The sequence below is a fragment of the Eupeodes corollae genome, chromosome 1 (genome assembly GCF_945859685.1).
Source record: "Eupeodes corollae chromosome 1, idEupCoro1.1, whole genome shotgun sequence".
NCBI lineage: Eukaryota > Metazoa > Arthropoda > Insecta > Diptera > Syrphidae > Eupeodes > Eupeodes corollae.
In genome coordinates, this window is record NC_079147.1 from 185,968,018 (window position 1) to 185,977,474 (window position 9,457).

Below are 9,457 nucleotides of genomic sequence, written 5' to 3' on the forward strand. Positions count from 1 at the left end.
GACAGTTTTCTTAACAAAACCTTCCAAAAATAGTGCTAAATTTTTGGAAACATATGGTCTCTTACTCGAATATCACAAGAAAAAATAAGAATGTTTACTTCAATTTTTTGATTCTACATAAAGTACTGTTTTTGAATTTTATTTATTTTTTTAAGAAAATAATTGGCTTACATTTTTCATTTAAAAATGAAAGATTGACTTGTTAAAAACATAGAATTTGAACATTTTTAGCAGGTCGCATCACTGCCTCTTTTTTTTGTCTTGTTTTTAAAAATTGATTTTCTATTAAATGCAAAAACTTTTGAGATCTTAAAAAATTTGAAGTGGTTTGCCCAAAACTGAGATTTAACGCGAATTTCAGGAATATGAATATTCCAAAAGCAAATAGAGTGACACTTTCCTTAAGCTAATGGCTCACTGAAAAACATAATAAACGTTTTTTATCTTTTGATCTAATAAAAAACCTTCGAATCTCTCGAGAACTGAAGTGAAAATAGATTCTTCAATGTATAGTTTGTGAGTGTCACACTTAAGTTTCTTTCCAATTTATTTGTTTACATTGATTTATTTTTATTTAATTTTTAGAAAAAATAATATGAACTTAAATGCACCTATTTTTTCGCTTGAAGTGCTCCAAAAACCCTCTAAACTATTTAAAAATAGTATATTTAGACTACAGTGTTTTAAAAAATAATGTTAAAATTATTGCTTGGTTCCGAATATCGAGTGAAATGAAATCTAAATCTAAATTGAAAATCAGATGAAATTGTTTTCAGTGTTCTATTATTCGATCGATTTCATAACTTCGAATAGTTTTTGAAATCACTTCAAGTGGAATTAAAACTGACTTACGAGTGTATCACATCATTCAATTAATAATTTTCTTCATCGCAATGATTTCTATAATTTTTTATACTTAAATTCGTTCTGTGTTTTTTAATAAAATAGTTATAAATATTGTTTGTTTATTTGTACAATGTTGATGCTTATTTCTAAACACAGGGTGAGAAAGACTATGGTATCGAAGTACAGTTTTTTAAAGAACGTTATTTTTGTTATAGAAAATAATTTTGTTATGTTGACAAATCTATATAATGCTTTATTCCTTCTTTAAGAAAAAGTTAGAAAATGCAACTTGTCGCTAATCAAGTGCATTTTATAAAAAATTTAAGCTTTACTTCCTTTAAGTGAAAATATTACTACTTTTCAACAAATTTGTATTATCGAATTAAAATTACATCAACTTAATCTTTTAAATCACTTGAAAATCGTAAATATCGAATGTAGAACACGGAAATTAATTTCGTGAATAAAGTGAATAGTTGTCATTTGAGCCCTTTAAATATGTAAATGTAAAGTTAAGATACACATTATGTTATTTTAATTTTGAAAGCCTCCTTAAGCCATTAAGCGATTTGTACAGTGAACACCCCCCCCCCCTTTCTGATTCAAAGTCTGGACCCACCCTTGCTGCAACGTGTTATTTATGAGTGCCACTATACATTTTCTCTCAAACTTATTTACCTTTATTTTTATTAAATTCTTAGAGAAATTTTGTACCTAAAAGCACATTTTTCCTAAAATTCAAGAACCAAAGATTTAATTACTTCATATTTCATATCAAAATATTTCCAAAATTTACACGCAAAGCAGTCATTTTTTTATAAGGTTAAAATCCACGTTATGTTATTTAAATGTTGCCAATCTCCTTTACAGAATATTAAAGCTGTACTTAATAACTCCTCTTCATGTATTATGTGTGACCCCTAATTAAAGGTATGCATCCGTCCTTGGTAAGTTGACTGCATTAACCTTAAATCAATTGAAGTGTTTCTGTTTCCTTCTTGTTCTTGTCACTTTGTCACATACTAATTTGTAAATCCAATTATTCTTTTTAAAACTTCCCCGATATCTAGAGTTCTAATCTTGGGGTCATTGGGTATTTAAATACTAAGATCAGAAAAAAACGATGATTTATCAGAAGTTTTATTTAATATCCATACTTTACCAACGACCCTTCCTCACTGGTCTTTTTAATCAAAAACCTTTTTGTTTATTTTTTCATCGCTACTTTAGCACATTTTAATTTACAAATTAGGACTCATAAACCAAAACAAAAAGAAATTCGGTATTAATTTCAACAACTTTTTTCTTTCTTGTCACGAAAACTTTACTCCTTCTTAAAGTTGTAAACTTGAATCATACAAAAATATATATTTAAATATAAATATCAAGTTAAACCCTTAGTCCTTATCCTTGTATACACTCCTACCCTCATCAAAATGAACAACAAAACAAAAACAATGCTTATTATCTTTAAATTAATTTTATCATTAACTGCTTTTAGTCTTTTTCCATTTAGTAAGTCGTATATGAAATGCTGCCTGATTTTGATATTTTCATTTTTCCTAAAAAAAGAAAGTATACAAATAAAAAGGTTAAGTAAAACTTTGAATTCGTAAAAAAACACTCGACGAAGAAGGAACCCAAATATTATCCTTTTTTTTCTTCTTGGTTAAGGATTTTTTAAAGGTCATTTTCTGTAATCATAGAAAAAAAAAGTATTTTACTTAAAGACGAACCTACTTTAAAAATAAATTTATAATATCGATTAAGTGCTCCAAAGACGTAGGTCCTTTGGACAGGATTCAGAGAAGACTGTTCAAAATTATTGGTGACAATAACTTATAAATTAAACGAAAAAATGCATCAAATCTTTTTTGAATCAATAGCACGGTTGATATTATTTAATGTTTGAAGATTATTCCATCCAAATATTGGCAGAGACTGCACATCAAATGATACATCCGCTTAGTATAATTTTGGCTAACCCTTTCTAAAATTTCTTCCGCTACCTTACGAAAAAATGCTTCAATGTTGGCTTTCAGTCGTTCAATCAAATTGGAACTGTCGCTTTAGACATGAGCCTTAACATAGCCCCCTTTAATAGACGTTATATCGCGAACAATTGATCAGTCCCAAATGTGAAATAAAACTGTAAACTTTTCTTAGCACTTACCTCTAAATTGTTCAATTTTTAAGCGTGCTGTTGAAACCATAAGTCAAGTTCTTCCAAAAAAAAAGTTTGTAATAATTGTCACGGTAGAGCTTATTATTCACAGTAAATTTACGATTCAGATCATGTTTGACGAAATGCGGCTCAATGATTCCGTCAGCCCATAATCCGCTCCAAACAGTGACTATTTCTGGATGCATTGGTAGCTTCTGCAATGCTTCTGGCTGCTCTTTACTCCAAATACAGCAATTTTGCTTGTTATCGTGTCCGCTAAACCAGAAATGAGCTTCGTCGTTTAACACAATTCTTCTATAAAAAAGCGAATTTTGTGCCAGCTTTTCAAGAGCCTATTCACCAAAAATTTGACTTTGAAGCAAGTTGTTCAGCTTCAATTCCCTACCAAATGTTCGACGATGTGAAGTAATAGACGCCCAATTGCTGGGAACTGAGCCGAATAGATAATACAAGGGTATCACTAACACTGGCCGATACAGCTGCGATGTTTTCCTCAGTTCGCACTCTACGTAGGAGTGTTGGTAGTGTTTTGTCAAATTTGGTGCCCGAAGGCAATTCGGCCCTATTTCATAAAAATTTTACAAATGAAAATTCTTCAAATTTGTCACAACTGTGTGGCTTATGATTGAAAAACAATGAAATGTGGAACAGAAGGTTTATATATTGTTTCAATATTCATCCTTTCTGGACCCATTTTTTCGATATTAGAAGTAACAAAATTTCAATTTCAAATTTCACAGTTTGAAAAATCGTGTTTTATTATTACAAAAGTAAGTAAATAAAACATAATGAAATGATTCGAAATCATTATTTATTTTTCGTTTAAAATTCCGAGGGCATTGGCTACCCATTACATGGAGACTTTACTGAGAATCGTCATCACTTTCATTTGAAAATATAAATCTTATCATTTTTTGTTTTTTCACTGTCAACACTTGACCATAACTAAGTTTCCTGTTGCAATTACCAATAGACCATTGACAATTTTTTTTTTCCATTTCGTAAGAGAATTGTAAGTACAAACTTGTCGGAAAATTTCTGACATTTGTGGAAAATACTTGTCAAGTTCTTTATGAAACGAAAATATGACAACTTTCGGGTATCTTTCTACAACTCTACAAATTCTATGGAACAGATTTTGACAATTGTCGAGCTTTGAATTAACAAATTGTCATATGTCAACTAAAACAGGCACCTGGTTGATTAAACTGGCCATACAATTGATGTTTGCTTGTAAGACAATTCATGGTTAAATTATAGACCAAACTGAAGAAGAATTGTCGACGCACATGGTTTTGAATTTTTAAACATTAAAATGATGCAAAAAGACAGAGTGCCGTAAGGAATTCCACATTCGCGTAGTACGGCTAAGGAACCAATCTCTGTTTTTCAGATAAGTACTAGCCATTTAAAAAAGTGATGGTATTACAGTTGAACAGTTTAAGGGGGAGAATGCAACTGAATATTTCACTAAGAAAACAATGAATAGGGGAAATGAATGAAACCGCAGATATTTTATGAATTAATAATGCCATAGGTCTAGTTATAAAAATGTTTTCGAAACAAATAAGCATTCGATAGAATGTCAGAAATGTATGTCAAAAAATCCTACCCGGTGCTATAAAAGTAGTTTCTAATTCGTAAGAATTTTATTTTAGTAATCGGTTTTCGAAGTCTTTAAAATGTAATAATAAATGTACACTGAGTTCTAAGGAAATATGTTTTATTAAACCGAGATCTTAGTTCTAAAGACTCAATAAAAATTTAACGCTCAGTTCGAAGGAAATTATAGAGAGTGGAGAAATGCTCGAGTTCTAAATATTTTTAAAACTAGATTGTAAAGATAAACCTATAGGATCTTTAAGTTAACTTTAGAACTATTTCAAGTTATTGGTTATTAATAGAAATGAGTTTATTGTTGAAATTCAATATCTACAGCTTTAAGCATTACATGTTTGCTGAAAGATTGAGAGCTTGAGATTGGATAATTTTTAAATTTCAATCCAGCTTATTTAAGGTGGCGCTACAGTCCTGTGTGAATTAAGGCCTCACCCAACAAACTTCTCAATCCAGCCTGTGGTTTTAAAATAGTTGCAAATTACCAATAAGGAAGATGTAAAATAATTGAATAACTTAAAACATCAAAGACCAAGTTCATACGACACAATTCTCTACCGTTAAATATACGAGTAGCAAAAGTCAAGAAAAGAATTTTCTCAATTTCACTCATTTCCTTTTTATTTTTCCAAGGGTAGGATGAATCCAACACGACTAAACAAATAGCCAGGACGACCTCCCCATAGCAACAAGGTAAAAAAAGAATCATATTTCTGTACAATACAGTAGGTATATCTTGATACACTTTTTCTCTCGTTTGGTGCTGAATTAACTTTCAGTTCAAAGCCCCCGCAATTGGAATCTTCAGTCTTTTTTTTTTCATCACCAAAAATAAAAAGAAGAAGTGGTCAGTCCTAATGGTGGTTGGTTGGATACGGCATGAGGCTGAATTAAGGGCCAAGCTGCAGGAAAAGATAGACACGTCGCGTCGTCGGTCGTAACGTTTAATTAAAAAAGTTAATTAATTAAATACCATTTTTCCAAAAAAAAAAAAAAATACAACATAGCAACCAAAAAGTAACTATCACTCCTTTAGAAGCCCACGAAAGTATGGCCAGCTTGTCCATGGCCAGCACACCACGGACGACGTCATCATTGGCTTTTTGGCTCTTTTCCTCCTTTTTGTTTTATTTTCCTTAAAATTCGTGAAAACTCTTAATTATAACAAATCAGCTAGATCTTCACGACTCTGAATGCTAAGAAGTTAGTATGTAGTATGGTAGTTAGTTTAAGTAAGTCGCTCTTTATTGCCTTTTGATTCTTGTAGCTTTATTTTTCAAGTTGGTACGTATACCTTTTACTTACATATATATTATGTATACAAAAATCATAAGGAGAAAAAGGGGTGGCAGCTACTGCCACTTTATATTAACTGTCAGTTAGGTCACGTTTTTGGAAGCAGCCCTAATTTATAAAAGCAACTAGTATAAGTCAAAAACTTAGTATGGACGTATTACGAATGTATACGAAACTATTCGTACAAATGTAGTTCTTTTCTTATTCTTTCCTTTTTCAATATAATTTATGAGTCTTGAGGATTTCAAGGAAATCTGTTTTATTTGCCAGGCAATCTATTACGAGTGTATTTTTGTTTTCTGCTTTTTCTTTATCATTTTTATATTCGAATGGAATAAACTTAATGAGAAAATACCTTTCATTTACTTACTTATGAAATGATGAATGTGATTTTGCAATTAGTAAATTATTTAAGATGTATTTTCGAATCAAATTAATTATGTCTTGCCTGCTGATGTTGTGAGCGATTATCGTTACCAAACTTAAAAGGCTTTAAAAGTTTTAACCTCAGTTAAAATTAACTGCTTTTAAATGAAATATACACAATTATGTGTTAATTTTATAATATATTATTTATTTTTGGCTGCTTTCAGTCATATGGATAAGTCTTAAATTATGTTTAATTGGTATCAAAACAATTTCTGGTCTTTTGGTTAATATGCCAGACTGTCAAGTCAAATGTCTGTGTTCAAACCCAATCTGTGCCTCAAGGAATTAAGAAATCTCGCAGTGGAAGCTGTAGTAGATGCTGGCATGGCGCACTATCCTGCCAAGCCAAACGAGTGGCTGTCGAAAGCGATGACTTCAATTTCGGTCAAAAAACAATTCAATTACAACGATTCTGTGACGCCTACTGTCATCCGAGAAGCTTAGAAGGTAAGAAATTCAAAGGGTTTTAAATACCTTTGATGTGATAGAGACACATTCCGCATTTGCGAAGTAGTGCTAAAGAACGAATATCTGTACTTCACTGAGAGCATATATTATAGATGTTTCACGGTCTAAAAACAATTACAAAAAAGGGTGAGGCAAGGAAAGGGAGGACTGGATATTTCAAGAGAGGTCAGGAAATATCAAGGGAGGTCTGGAGATTTCAAGGGAGACCTGGAAATTTCAAGGGAGGCCTGGATATTTCAAGAGCATCAGGAAATATCAAGGGAGATCTAGACAAATCAATGGAGGTCTGGGGATTTAAAGGGAGGTCTGGAAATATCAAAGGAGTTCGAGAAAAATCAAGGGAGGTCTGAAGATTTCAAGGTAGGTCTTGAAATATCAAGGTAGGTCTACAAAAATCAAGGGAGGTCTACAAAAATCAAGGGAGGTCTGGAGATTTCAAGGGAGTTCTGAAAATTTCAAGGGAGGTCTGGATTTTTCAAGAGAAGTCAGGAAATTCAAGTTAACTGTTTTTGCTTTAAAAGGATTTTTTGTACAATGCCCTTTTTCCTAAGAACGCAAACAGCTTTTACACTATCTTTAGCCATTTGTCCGTTTTTTGAAACAACGAAAGGATTGCAGGTTCTTAAAAATGTTTGTACGTTTTTGGTTTAATACATTAATTTAACAAAATTATTCCTTAGAAACTTTCTTACTATTAGAAGGTCAAAGGTAAAAGGTCAACGCGTTGACTCTTTTACGTAAAACGACGTCATTTATAGACCTACAATTAAAAACTACACACAAAGTATGTAATATGATTACATTGCAAAACTTGTGGAATAAACTGTTTAGGAAGTCGATGAAAAGATGTCAGGCCGAGCGTTCCTATTCATGATAGTACTATTCAAAAATATATATACAATGTGTATTTCCTTTTTCATTCCACATATAAAATTTTCACTGCTGTACTCATAGCTCTAAAATATCTCTTAATTGAGGTCCAAGATGGTTTTAAATCTGGTTGTTTGCAGCTTAATCCAGATTGCGATAAAGCTGCATCCTTAGTCCAGATCTTTTCGGTCTTTTTACAAATGAATTGGTGAAATGTTTACCTGGTGGTATTTAATATCGAGGACTGCAAATCAAAGCTCTGCTATTTGCAGATTATGCAGTGATGATGGAAAATTCCGGAAAATCTACAACTTTTGAATAACAAATTAAAAGAAAATTGCGATCTGGAAACTGGGAAGTCGCGACTATTCATCAAAACAATAAAATAATAAAATCTATTATAATCTTAGTTATTAGTAAGTACTTTCCACTTCATCTGATATGAGTAGATATGTTTTTTTTGTCTTTTAGTTGAATAAAAAACCAAAATCCAATTATTATTGACAAAATATTGATACGTCTCAAGAAGCTTAGACGACAATAATATGTATTTCTCTATGTGTGGATACACTTACTGAACAGACACACCGAACAATCAAATACAACACATATGCACATATAAAGATATGTACATAAGTCCTGTAGAGAGCTAAAACCTTTTTTAACAAAAATTTAACATTTCAAAGAACCGGAAATATCCTTTGTCGAATCTCAAGCGAATGACATAAAATAAAAATACGAAGAAAAGAACACCCATACCCACCTCATCCAGCATACATACACAGGATCAATAGGAAACAAATAACTTCTTTGTTCAAAAGGACATTCTGATGGTACGATACCCACTAGTGAACCATACCATCACCACACTCTTTGGTTTTGTAAAACAAAAAATAATCAATTGAAAACGAAAATATTTTCCTCCATCAGAATTTCCTTGAATTCCAGATTCCCAATTCACTTTCAAAAATTTCGTTTTTGTTTGTTAACCTAATTCGGGAGGTATAAGTGCGAAAAACAAACAACAATAAAGGACATCCCTTCGATTTATGAAATTCAGAAGCAACAGATAGGAGGCTTTCGGATGGAATTTAAAGCTGTTTCTTTTTTATAAATAATAAAGTTATCATTGAATATTACACAATTTTGAACTTATGTTAAATTTACTAGTTTTTGATTGTGTTGTACATTTGTATGCAAGGATTTAAAAATGTTTACATTTTTGTGGGAGCTTTTGAAAATTCTTTGAAGTCATTGTACAAACCTTATCCACATTCCATTCAAGAATACTTAAAATTGATTGAAAAATAGCAATATGAGTGAGTAGAAAAACAAAAGCTGGGAAACATCTTGCCTGGATCGATGAAATATTTGTTGTTATGAAGCGCACACTTTTATGCCAAAGACCCATGAGCATTAGGAGAGGTAGAAAGGAGTTGACGGAGCACATTGGTCTTGAATCGCAAAATATTGCAATGACACAAAAAATACAGAATGTCATAAACTATCCCACATTCGTGTAGTACGGCTAAAAAACATATCTCCATGCTGAACAGTACGACAAAAGTGTCCTCTAGGCTATATTGGCGAGAATTCATATAATTGCGAGCATTACGGTTGATTTGACTTGAGTTCGTAACTGCAGGTTAGAGGTAGATACAAATTTCTTTAAATGAAACAAACATCTGTTGGCATACTGAGAATTTTGAGATGTTCAGCCGTTAATAGTGGCAAAGGTAGTAAATT